The sequence below is a fragment of the Diabrotica virgifera genome, chromosome 6, assembly GCF_917563875.1.
Source record: "Diabrotica virgifera virgifera chromosome 6, PGI_DIABVI_V3a".
Taxonomy (NCBI): domain Eukaryota; kingdom Metazoa; phylum Arthropoda; class Insecta; order Coleoptera; family Chrysomelidae; genus Diabrotica; species Diabrotica virgifera.
The window spans coordinates 186,670,575-186,683,546 of record NC_065448.1 but is presented as its reverse complement, the minus strand read 5'-3'; the positions used below and the strand labels follow the sequence as shown (position 1 = coordinate 186,683,546).

General features: G+C 33.8%; 1 protein-coding gene across 1 annotated transcript in view; it reads right to left on the bottom strand.

Annotated features, from left to right (window-relative positions):
- Window positions 1–12,972, bottom strand: part of LOC126886591 (uncharacterized) — a 151,252-nt gene that overhangs the window by 98,947 nt on the left and 39,333 nt on the right. The gene's annotated exons all lie outside the window — the stretch shown is intronic.

The following is a 12,972-nucleotide window of genomic DNA, read 5'->3' as shown; positions in this document are numbered from 1 at the left end:
TTAGTATGTGGAAATTACCCTATAACTAAATAAAATATTGAAAAAAGGAGCTGTTAGCGCCATTAAGAAAGACAAAAAAAATACACTTTCTTCTAATAAACTTTTTTATCCCGTGCCTAGATTTTGTGTCAAATTGGAACTACTAAAAATCGATATTTTTATAACAAGAAATCGAACGTCACTGACTTGGCAACATTTCGCGCCTATGTGTATAAAAATTATTGTTTTTGATAGTATAAACGTCACTGTGTCAGTGTCGAATTACCGACGCACTGTTGCCTCACTTTTGAAAGTTCGCAGAACTTTCGCATTCTTGGACCGCTTTTGTTGCTACCTGTTGATCGCTACTGTGTGCTCTTAATAGTAGAACCTAAAAGAAAACGTATGAACAGTGTGCCGTCACTTTTTAGTGGCACATGTGTCGACAGCGGCGCATCGAACTTTCCACTTATGAACGGGATAAATATATTAAAAGGTACCCTCCTTCACTCCCAGAATGAAATTGTTTTCATTTTTTTAAGTTCTATGCGATTAAGAAATAAGACTCAGTGTATCTTAACCCACCACCCCCCTTCCCCCTTCCCCCACCAACAACAACTTAATTTTTCGTTTTTATTCTTTTTATGTAGGATGCAATCAATTTTAAAATTTAAAAAAATTCATAGGCGTATTTGAGGCTTTTACAAAACATGTCTATTTTTTATAGATCCGTAGGTTAAGTGTACATAACCTCAAAAAATATTGTTTTAATTTTTTTTTAAAAGCGTATAATTTTTTTTGAGATGGCTGAAGGTCTAATTTTTTTCTATTTTGTGTATTTTATCAAACACAACATTCTTAATATTTTTCAGACTTTTGCGTAAGGTTCGCCACCTTCAAAAAACTAAATCCAACAAACTATTTTTTTGGTGTTTTTTGGGAATTTTTCCTAGTTTATAGACTTCGAAATAGATCAGGTCAATGCTTTTATAGGTTATATGTAAATTGAAGTAACTGAGTATTTTAGAACATTTAAAAATGGGAGAAACACGTTGAAACCCCCAAAAACCCCATAAAAACAGTTTTTTTTGGGTTTGTGAAGATGTCGATTCTTACGGAAAAATCTGAAAAAAAATAAAAAACATTTTTTTGAAGTTATGTACACTCAACCTATGTATCTATAAAAAATAACACATGTTTTTTAAAAGCCTTAAACTATGCCTATTAATTTTTTGAAATTTTAGAATTGATTGCATCCCACCAAAAAAAAATAAAAACGAAAAATGAACTTTTTGATGGTGAGGAAGGGGAAATGGTGGTGGATTATAATTACGCTGAGTCTTATTTTTTAATCCCATAGAACTTAAAAAAAAATGAAAAAAAATGAATTCTGGGAGTGAGGGAGGGTATCTTTTAATTTAGTTATCCCGTCCATAAGTGGAAACTTTGATGCGCCACTGTCGACGCATGTGCCACTAAAAAGTGACGGCGCAGCGTTCATACGTTTTCTTTTGTGCCTGGAATGTATTCTCTTTTGTCTTATTGTGCCTGAAATGATTAGCAAATTTCACCTATACCAGCTCCGAGACTATTCCATATGTCTAATGATTGAATGCTATGAAAAAATTGTATACAATAAAATTATTTATTTGACTGTTAACTTTTAACTTCATTTTAAGGCCATAGGTACATAATTCGCAAAAATTTTACGGCTATCCCTACATTTTGTGTCTTTATACGGCAAATTACTTGTAGTAAAATTTTCACTGGTATGAATATGTTTACTAGTTGACAATATCATCATTAACTTTAAAGAAATGGCTTTTAAATGTTCTTGATAACTGTTACTTGTATAATTGCAAATTATTAATTCAGTTACTAAATATGATAATTTTTTCACCAATTACGTATTCAGTGATTGTAATAATTTATATATACTGTACAACAAAAACTACTACTCAATCGAGAAAAGAGGAAAATTGTTAAAGTGATTTTTTAATAATATATTGTCACTATGGAACGCGTGAAATCTTTAACAATCAAATACTTGGATCACAGAATATATCCTGGTCAATTCTCTGCTTGGATCGTCCATAAATACCAAACAATTACTTTTCGTTAATAAACTGCTTTCTGGCTGCATCCCATATCTCCGGATTTTACAATATATAATCACATAGAGACGACGAAATAGGAGAAAGCAAATAGAGGACACTTAGGCCACGCATTTACCTTCTCTTCGTCTAGGAAAAGGACCGAAAGACAGTTTCTAAATACTCACAAATTGAGTAAAAATGAAAAAGATAAAAAAGGGTTCAAGGCAGGTTTTGTTTATATTCGATTCAGAGTTGGACTACCATCTCCATATAGTAACTATTTCAGCATCCTTATGCATCATCAGTGAAGATTATGCAGTCACAACTCTGAAGGGAATACAAACATTCTGCCTCTTTTAAAGCAAACCATTGCGATGCGATGAACCCGCCTTTTGAGACGCAATACAGCGACATCTCTCGTATTACGAGGAAAACAAAAAGCCCTAGATACAAAGTTTACTACTTTTTAAACAATTAGAATAATTGAAATAAAAATATAATAAACAATATTTTAAATCCAAGACTTTTCGTTAATAAACTGCTTTCTGGCTGCATCCCATATCTCCGGATTTTACAATATATAATCACATAGAGACGACGAAATAGGAGAAAGCAAATAGAGGACACTTAGGCCACGCATTTACCTTCTCTTCGTCTAGGAAAAGGACCGAAAGACAGTTTCTAAATACTCACAAATTGAGTAAAAATGAGTATTGAGTATTTAGAAACTGTCTTTCGGTCCTTTTCATAGACGAAGAGAAGGTAAATGCGTGGCCTAAGTGTCCTCTATTTGCTTTCTCCTATTTCGTCGTCTCTATGTGATTATATATTGTAAAATCCGGAGATATGGGATGCAGCCAGAAAGCAGTTTATTAACGAAAAGTCTTGGATTTAAAATATTGTTTATTATATTTTTATTTCAATTATTCTAATTGTTTAAAAAGTAGTAAACTTTGTATCTAGGGCTTTTCGTTTTCCTCGTAATACGAGAGATGTCGCTGTATTGCGTCTCAAAAGGCGGGTTCATCGCATCGCGATGGTTTGCTTTAAAAGAGGCAGAATGTTTGTATTCCCTTCAGACTTGTGACTGCATAATCTTCACTGATGATGCATAAGGATGCTGAAATAGTTACTATATGGAGATGGTAGTCCAACTCTGAATCGAATATAAACAAAACCTGCCTTGAACCCTTTTTTATCTTTTTCATTTTTACTCAATTTGTGAGTATTTAGAAACTGTCTTTCGGTCCTTTTCCTAGACGAAGAGAAGGTAAATGCGTGGCCTAAGTGTCCTCTATTTGCTTTCTCCTATTTCGTCGTCTCTATGTGATTATATATTGTAAAATCCGGAGATATGGGATGCAGCCAGAAAGCAGTTTATTAACGAAAAGTCTTGATTTAAAATATTGTTTATTATATTTTTATTTCAATTATTCTAATTGTTTAAAAAGTAGTAAACTTTGTATCTAGGGCTTTTCGTTTTCCTCGTAATACGAGAGATGTCGCTGTATTGCGTCTCAAAAGGCGGGTTCATCGCATCGCGATGGTTTGCTTTAAAAGAGGCAGAATGTTTGTATTCCCTTCAGACTTGTGACTGCATAATCTTCACTGATGATGCATAAGGATGCTGAAATAGTTACTATATGGAGATGGTAGTCCAACTCTGAATCGAATATAAACAAAACCTGCCTTGAACCCTTTTTTATCTTTTTCATTTTTACTCAATTTGTGAGTATTTAGAAACTGTCTTTCGGTCCTTTTCCTAGACGAAGAGAAGGTAAATGCGTGGCCTAAGTGTCCTCTATTTGCTTTCTCCTATTTCGTCGTCTCTATGTGATTATATATTGTAAAATCCGGAGATATGGGATGCAGCCAGAAAGCAGTTTATTAACGAAAAGTCTTGGATTTAAAATATTGTTTATTATATTTTTATTTCAATTATTCTAATTGTTTAAAAAGTAGTAAACTTTGTATCTAGGGCTTTTCGTTTTCCTCGTAATACGAGAGATGTCGCTGTATTGCGTCTCAAAAGGCGGGTTCATCGCATCGCGATGGTTTGCTTTAAAAGAGGCAGAATGTTTGTATTCCCTTCAGAGTTGTGACTGCATAATCTTCACTGATGATGCATAAGGATGCTGAAATAGTTACTATATCGAGATGGTAGTCCAACTCTGAATCGAATATAAACAAAACCTGCCTTGAACCCTTTTTTATCTTTTTCATTTTTACTCAATTTGTGAGTATTTAGAAACTGTCTTTCGGTCCTTTTCCTAGACGAAGAGAAGGTAAATGCGTGGCCTAAGTGTCCTCTATTTGCTTTCTCCTATTTCGTCGTCTCTATGTGATTATATATTGTAAAATCCGGAGATATGGGATGCAGCCAGAAAGCAGTTTATTAACGAAAAATCTTGGATTTAAAATATTGTTTATTATATTTTTATTTCAATTATTCTAATTGTTTAAAAAGTAGTAAACTTTGTATCTAGGGCTTTTCGTTTTCCTCGTAATACGAGAGATGTCGCTGTATTGCGTCTCAAAAGGCGGGTTCATCGCATCGCGATGGTTTGCTTTAAAAGAGGCAGAATGTTTGTTTTCCCTTCAGAGTTGTGACTGCATAATCTTCACTGATGATGCATAAGGATGCTGAAATAGTTACTATATGGAGATGGTAGTCCAACTCTGAATCGAATATAAACAAAACCTGCCTTGAACCCTTTTTTATCTTTTTCATTTTTACTCAATTTGTGAGTATTTAGAAACTGTCTTTCGGTCCTTTTCCTAGACGAAGAGAAGGTAAATGCGTGGCCTAAGTGTCCTCTATTTGCTTTCTCCTATTTCGTCGTCTCTATGTGATTATATATTGTAGAATCCGGAGATATGGGATGCAGCCAGAAAGCAGTTTATTAACGAAAAGTCTTGGATTTAAAATATTGTTTATTATATTTTTATTTCAATTATTCTAATTGTTTAAAAAGTAGTAAACTTTGTATCTAGGGCTTTTCGTTTTCCTCGTAATACGAGAGATGTCGCTGTATTGCGTCTCAAAAGGCGGGTTCATGGCATTGCGATGGTTTGCTTTAAAAGAGGCAGAATGTTTGTATTCCCTTCAGAGTTGTGACTGCATAATCTTCACTGATGATGCATAAGGATGCTGAAATAGTTACTATATGGAGATGGTAGTCCAACTCTGAATCGAATATAAACAAAACCTGCCTTGGACCCTTTTTTATCTTTTTCATTTTTACTCAATTTGTGAGTATTTAGAAACTGTCTTTCGGTCCTTTTCCTAGACGAAGAGAAGGTAAATGCGTGGCCTAAGTGTCCTCTATTTGCTTTCTCCTATTTCGTCGTCTCTATGTGATTATATATTGTAAAATCCGGAGATGTGGGATGCAGCCAGAAAGCAGTTTATTAACGAAAATCTTGGATTTAAAATATTGTTTATTATATTTTTATTTCAATTATTCTAATTGTTTAAAAAGTAGTAAACTTTGTATCTAGGGCTTTTCGTTTTCCTCGTAATACGAGAGATGTCGCTGTATTGCGTCTCAAAAGGCGGGTTCATCGCATCGCGATGGTTTGCTTTAAAAGAGGTAGAATGTTTGTATTCCCTTCAGAGTTGTGACTGCATAATCTTCACTGATGATGCATAAGGATGCTGAAATAGTTACTATATGGAGATGGTAGTCCAACTCTGAATCGAATATAAACAAAGCCTGCCTTGAACCCCTTTTTTACCAAACAATTAATTTTTATTAAGTTCACGTCTTGAATCAATTATTTATCAAGTACACTATCAATACTATTTAATCAACAACTCAAAATATTCCCGATGCCAGGTCAAATATTTAAAGTTGTCACTGTCTTGTCATCATATTCTATTTGACTCAGTGCGTTGTATGACAAAGATAGCGAATGTTCGATTTGGAAAATATTACCACGGACATCGTGTCCATTTTTTTCAAATCCTGAAGAAACGAATAAATATTTTTAAAAACTTTAAACGCAGAATAAAAGACTAAATTATTATGGAGGGCCAAAATTCCCTTAGAATAAAGAAAAAAGTTTGTTTTGAACGAGATATTTAAAATTAAATATCACACTACATTTTCTCTCAGTTTTTCACCCCTGTAACTTATTAGAATAAACATTACAGAAGTTTTCAGGGACATTCGGCCCTCGGTAAGAAAGTTATCTTTAATTCTGCGTTTAAATTTTTTAAAAATACTTATTAGCTTTCTCAGGATTTGAAAAAAAAATGAATCCCATTTAAATAGCATTAGACCTGAAACTACGTACCCATCCCCTTAACTCAGAACTTACGTAAATATTTTATGAATGGGATTAAATTAACATTAATTGTGAATAATAATATTTCTATTTTCTTACGACGAAAACGAAAACTATGAGCAATATTTACAAGATCATAATAAATTTTTATCCTTTTTCAATTTTTTTTTGTAAAATGAGATTTTTAATGCAATTAGTTGTGGTTCAATCCGATCTACAAAATATTCTGTGAAAATATGCCACAAAAAATATTTTAAAAGAATTTTAACAGTTGAATTTTAAGTTCGAGTGATGGTCCTTGGACCCACCATTAGAAAAATATTACCTCCCTCATGAAACTTATTTTATTCAATAATTTTTATCAAACAATCCTGCAAAAATCATCATTTATGACTCCATAGTGCGAGCACTTATCATAAAGAGTCATAAAATGTATACCCCTACAGATGATTTTTGCAGGATTGTTTGATAAAAATATTTACAATTAACTGGTAATATTGTCTGTCTGACAAATTTTAAGGGTAGGTTCTCCAGTTTTTAAACCCACCAAAGTTTAGAAACCTCTATATTTACGAAATGAACCCTCCCAAAAATGTTCAAAAATAGAAAACTTGTTCGAGTCGACATGAAGAACTGAATGACAAAATGTCTCATGAGGGAGATAATATATTTTTTAAGGTACGTCCAAGGACTATAAATAGGTTAAGATATTTTAGGCGAGGCAATGAAGCATTAAACCTAGGAATTTTGTGCAGTAAGATGAACCGTCATGCAACTTTTGCATTCGATTCGAGAGAGTGTCAGGCAATTTTGTAAACTAAATTGATCTCCGGCAAAAATTTTGTGCATTAGACAATGCAATTTCAAAGTGCATCTCGAAGAGATGGAAAATGAAAAATTTAGAACTAAGGAAGTGTTGACGGAAATGATTTCATTTTTTATATTTGGGGGTTTTGGAGGTCACTGAACACGAATTTCATGACGGCGATGGTCTCCGAGATACCTGGTGCCTAGGGTGGAACTCGTCGCCTGGGACGATCGAATAAGTCGCGGGACGATCGAATAATTCGCTAAATGAAGATTGGAACGAAAAACTGAAAGTGTTTGATTTTTTTGAAAGATTTATCGAATGACACTAAACACGATCTCCCCACTCCACTCCTGTGAGGTGGGGGTAAATATAAAATCTTAAATGGAAACCTCCATTTGTTATTGCAGATTTGGATTTCCTACGTAAAAATAAGCAACTTTCTTTGGAGATATTTTTTCGCATCGTGGATAGATGGTGCTATAAACGGAAAAAACGATTTGTCGTGATACCATCGGTAAATTATAGAAACGGTCTAGTATTTCTAGAAATACACTTGCAAACAAAAAACCAAAAATGAATTTTTAATATTTTTCAAGAACCTATCGAATAACATTAAACACGACTCTCTACTCCATCCCCTAGAGGTGAGGTGGGGGATAAGTTTAAAATATTAAATAGGAGCCCCCATTTTTAATTACAGATTTGGATCCACTACAAAAAAATAAGTAACTTTTATTCGAGACCCTTTTTCTAATTATGGATAGATGGCTTTATAATCGGGAAAGCACTATTAGCGCCACCGATCAACAATTCTAAAAATGTTTCGAATAAATGTCACTTATTTTTACGTAAGGAATCCAAATCTACAATAAAAAATTGGGGCTTCAATTTAAGATTTTAAATTTAACCCCACCCCACTTCCGGGGGTGGGGTGGAGGGTCGTGTTTGATATTATTCGATAGGTTCTTGAAAAATATTAAACATATGTTTTGGTTTTTTATTTGGAAGTGTATTACTCGAGATATTAGACCGTTTCTATAATTTACCTAAGTTATCACGATAAATCGTTTTTTCCAATTACATCGCCATCTAACCACAATTCTAAAAAATATCTGTAATAAGAAATTCTATTCTATTCTGTATTCTAAATTTAAATCTGTAATAAGAAATGGGGGTTTCCATTTAAGATTTTAAAGTTAGCCCCACCCCACCTCCAGGGGGTGGAGTGGGGGCCGTGTTTAGTGTATTCGAGAGATTGTTGAAAAATATTAAACACGTATTTTTCAGTTTTTCGCTACAATCTTCATTTCGCAATTTATTCGATCGTTCCGTGAATTATTCGATCGTCCCAGGAACCCAGTTTCACTCTGGGCACTATGTACGCCGTAGACCATCGCCGTCATGAAATTCGTGTTCACTGACCTCCAAAACCCGTAAGTATAAAAATTAAACTCATTTTCGTCAATATTTCCTGGGTTCTAAATTTTTCATTTTGCATCTCTTGGGGATGCACTGTGAAAATGTATTTTCTTATGCACAAAAGTTTTTCCTGGAAATCAATTTAGTTCACAAAGTTGCCTGATACTCTCTTGAATCGAATGCAAAAAGTTACATGGTGATCCATCTTACTGCACAAATTTCCTAAGTTTTGAGCTTTGGTTGCTTCGTCTATTTTAACAGGTTTATCGTTGATTGAAATATTATGACTGGTTATAAATATTTCAATCCCCAGTCATAATATTTCAATCAACGGTTTTATGCATTTAACCAGCTTGTAACGGTGCATTGTGTTCAGGGTTTAGATAGTCGATACAACAGAAATTAAACATTTGTCTTGCTGCTTTGTGTTTTTATGTTGTATGTTTTATTACTAAATAAAGACTACTTTACTATCTCCACCGATGGTATTAACATGATTGTAACAGCTTGGACCAGAACCGATCAGAAGGGCATTTTTTCTAACTTACTATGTTTTGCAAGGTTCGGTTCTGATACTGTTTTTTTGTGGCAGTTTAATAATTTATACTACATTTACAAACAGGTCTAAATTGTGGTACGTCTAATAATTTATAAAACTGCGTTTAATTTATACTACGTTTAGACATGCACTGCATGTAAACTGCATGTAAAAAGCTTTTACTTGTTAAATGTGTTTAAAAGTATCTATTAGTTCCATAGTAACTGTCTATATATTATTAATATCACTTTATTACTACTGTTTCTCTTTTAGCGATTATTAGATTTTATTATATAATATATAAATAATAAAATTGTAATCACTGAATACATAGATACTGTAAAATGCGTTCCAAGCGAACATGAACGATGATTCGTATCGTACACTGTGTTGTTCCAAGCGATCCATGTACCGTTTCGAAATCGGTAACTGAACGGTCCTTTTGATACATGCCTTTAAGCAGAAACTATTTGTACTGACTCTCGCAGTTAGGATTGTTTTCATTTTTACTGGTAGCTGCCATTGCTAGCAGATCAGCTGATGATTCAATAATAGAATAATCCACAATCAACGACATTGATACCTGTGGATCTTGATTTTCGTTTAAATAATTATTAATTAAGAAAAAGACTAAGTTTTCAATCTAATGGTATACAAAACAACATAATGTTACTCTACATCCCACCAGATTGAAAACAATGAGAAACCTTCTCTGGTTACACCTCCGAGGCTTCTACAATTTGCAAGCCATAACGGATGCTGAGACTAAGGAAGATGAGGGAATTTTAGAATTTATAATTCACGTCCCATCTGCTCAGCGCGGTAAAGTTCCAACGAGAATGGTTCCCTTCGTACTCCAATCAGAGTAAACATGTAAATCAAAAATGAACGTGAATTATAAATTGTAAAATTCCGTCATCTTCCTTAGTCTCAGCATCCGTTATGGCTTGCAAATTGTAGACGCCTCGGGGGTCTAACCAGAGGTTTCTCATTGTTTTCAGTCTGGTAGGATGTAGATTAACATTATGTTGTTTTATATGCAATTAGATTGAAAACTTAGTCTTTTGCTAGCATTTGCCGCTAGGGCATCTATGCCATTTCGTTCGCTGCAATCCGTGACTGCACGCCGGGGTTTGTTTTGGTTGGATCAAAGAGAGCAGCATAAATATGTGCCTCCTGATGAGAGACTAATAAGTTTCGAAACCGGTAGAGGTGCTTGCTGCACTCTCTGATTGGACTAGAATATGATGCGGCTGTATTTTCGTTTTGCAACGAAATTGAAAATGGTTATTCATTTTTAATTATTAATTCTTTTTTCTCAAATTAATCATAAAAATATGGATAATTTATTATTATTGTTTTTTCATAGATTACAACGATTTTATGCCAAATATCGATTCTGATGAAGATTTTGAAGTTAAAGTGATGTTTAATGAACATGTTAGAAATGATAATTTCTAACTATCTATCAACAGATTCACGATTCACGAGTACTCGTACTGAAAATGGCTTAGGCGCAACTCGAACTTGAAATGGTACACAAATACCTACGTTCCAAGAGGGTTACGTACCGGTAATCGGTTAGAGATCGAAAGAAAACCGTTCAAGAGCGATTCTGCGCATTAAAACAGTCCAATCGATTTCGTGACGGTTCAAGGGATCGTACCGGGTGATCAGTTAAGGGTAGCGAGCGGCCATATCTCATAAGATATTGGTCGTATAGAATTGAGAAAAAAAAATCATGGTAAAAGTCGCCAAGAGAAATTGCTGGAAATTATTTTCGAGTTTATCAAACGTCCGCTAGAGGGCGTAACAACCAACACAAAGTAGAAAAATGGGATTTTTATAGAATTTTGTCCAATGAAAGTTTATCGATGATATCATTTTCATATTAACAGACCATTTCCCTACATTTTTTGTCTAAAACGTTTTGTTCTATCTATCAAAATAAAGCGGTGGGGGAAGTTCAATTGTTTTTTTAAACAAACCAAGATTTCTTCCGTTTCTTTTGACCGATTTTAGAAAACTTAGGCTCATATGAAAGAGCATAATTTGCACTACAAAACTCTTATTTGGTTTTTAATTTTTGACGTTTTCTGTCGCCGCTAGATGGCGTTAACTGAGATGGTAGCAAATTTTTGAGTTTTTTTCAAAAAAACAAATGTAATGATATATTAATTTTTATATATTTTAAAAGAGGATAAATTTCTCTATAATTTAATGAAAATAATTTATTATCTACCTTTTTTTGAACCGTTGATATTGACCAAAATATAATTTTATTACATTAAAAAATGGCACGCCACTGTTTTTTATCAAAATAAAAATCAGTTTTGTAATCTCTTATTAGTTGCTAACAAAAAGAACCTCTTGACTTTTTTTCGTTAGACAAACGGTTTTGGATTGAAAAAATAAAATAGGTTTACATACTGATAATTATAAGGTTCAAAATTATTTTTAAATATTACATCTCACAATAATAAAATTATTACCTATTATTTTTATCATTAATAATTATTTAATTAGCGAGAGAATGCATTAGTTCATAATTTATTAATAATAATTATTATTATTTCATAAATTAAATTAAAAATCAAACTTAACTAACATCGCATTTAAGCGAAGCAGGCCATGATCTACGAAACTGAAAATAAAATGAAAGAAAACACCAAATTGTCAATCACGCTGATATTTATTTTGACAGTTCCTGCCATTGACATCTAATTTAATGTTATGTAAAAAGTATTTTTACAACAAATCATGCCTTTTACGAATGAAGAAACCTTTGATATGTTGAGAATTTATTTTCAATGTTTTGAAAATGCGGCGATTGCTTCTAGGCAGTATGCACTGCGTTATCCCCTCCGTAGACGGCATTCGAGAATGGTTTTTCGTCGTTTAGCCTTACGTTTAAGGCAACATGGCCAAGTGCAACCAACTCCAACTTTGAGAAGAAATCGTAGAGTAAGAAGAGGAGATAACATTATAAATGTGTTGGCTTATATTCATGCAGACCCCCATTTAAGCATAAGAGAGATCTCCAGATATTTAGGAATATCCTATGGCTCAGTGCAAAAAATATTAATGGATTTTAAAATGCATCCGTATCACGTCGTGATTCATCAATCCTTAAAAGAGACTGACTTTGAACGTAGGCTCGATTACAGCTACTGGCTTAGAGACTTCATTAGGGAAAACCGTCTTATTTTGTCACAAATATTATGGACAGATGAAGCATCGTTTAGCAGTAATGGCAAGGTAAATCTGCATAACATGCATTACTGGTCGGACACTAATCCACACTGGTTACGTGAAGATTATCAGCAGGGTCGATGGAGCGTTAACGTCTGGTGCGGTGTTATTAATGGTACTATTATCGGTCCGCACATATTTAATGGCAATCTAACCGGTGACATGTATTTGAACTTTTTATTGAACGATTTACCAGGACTCTTAGAAAACGTGCCTTTAGAAGTAAGAAGAAACATGTGGTTTCAACAAGACGGATGCCCGGCACATTATTCTCGAAATGTGCAAGATTTTATGAACAGGCATTTTCCTAACCGTTGGATTGGTAGAGGCAGCCTATTTTTCTGGCCACCACGGTCCCCTGATTTAACCTGCCTTGATTTTTATCTATGGGGCCGAATAAAGGATTTAGTGTATAAAACTCGACCAACTACTCGAGAAGACATGATAGTCCGAATTCAAAACGCGATAAATATTATACCAAGAGCGGAAATTGAGGCAGCTGTCAACTCCACCCAGAAGAGATTGGACCAGTGCATTCAAAATAACGGACAACATTTTGAACATTTACGACAAAATTATTAATTTAG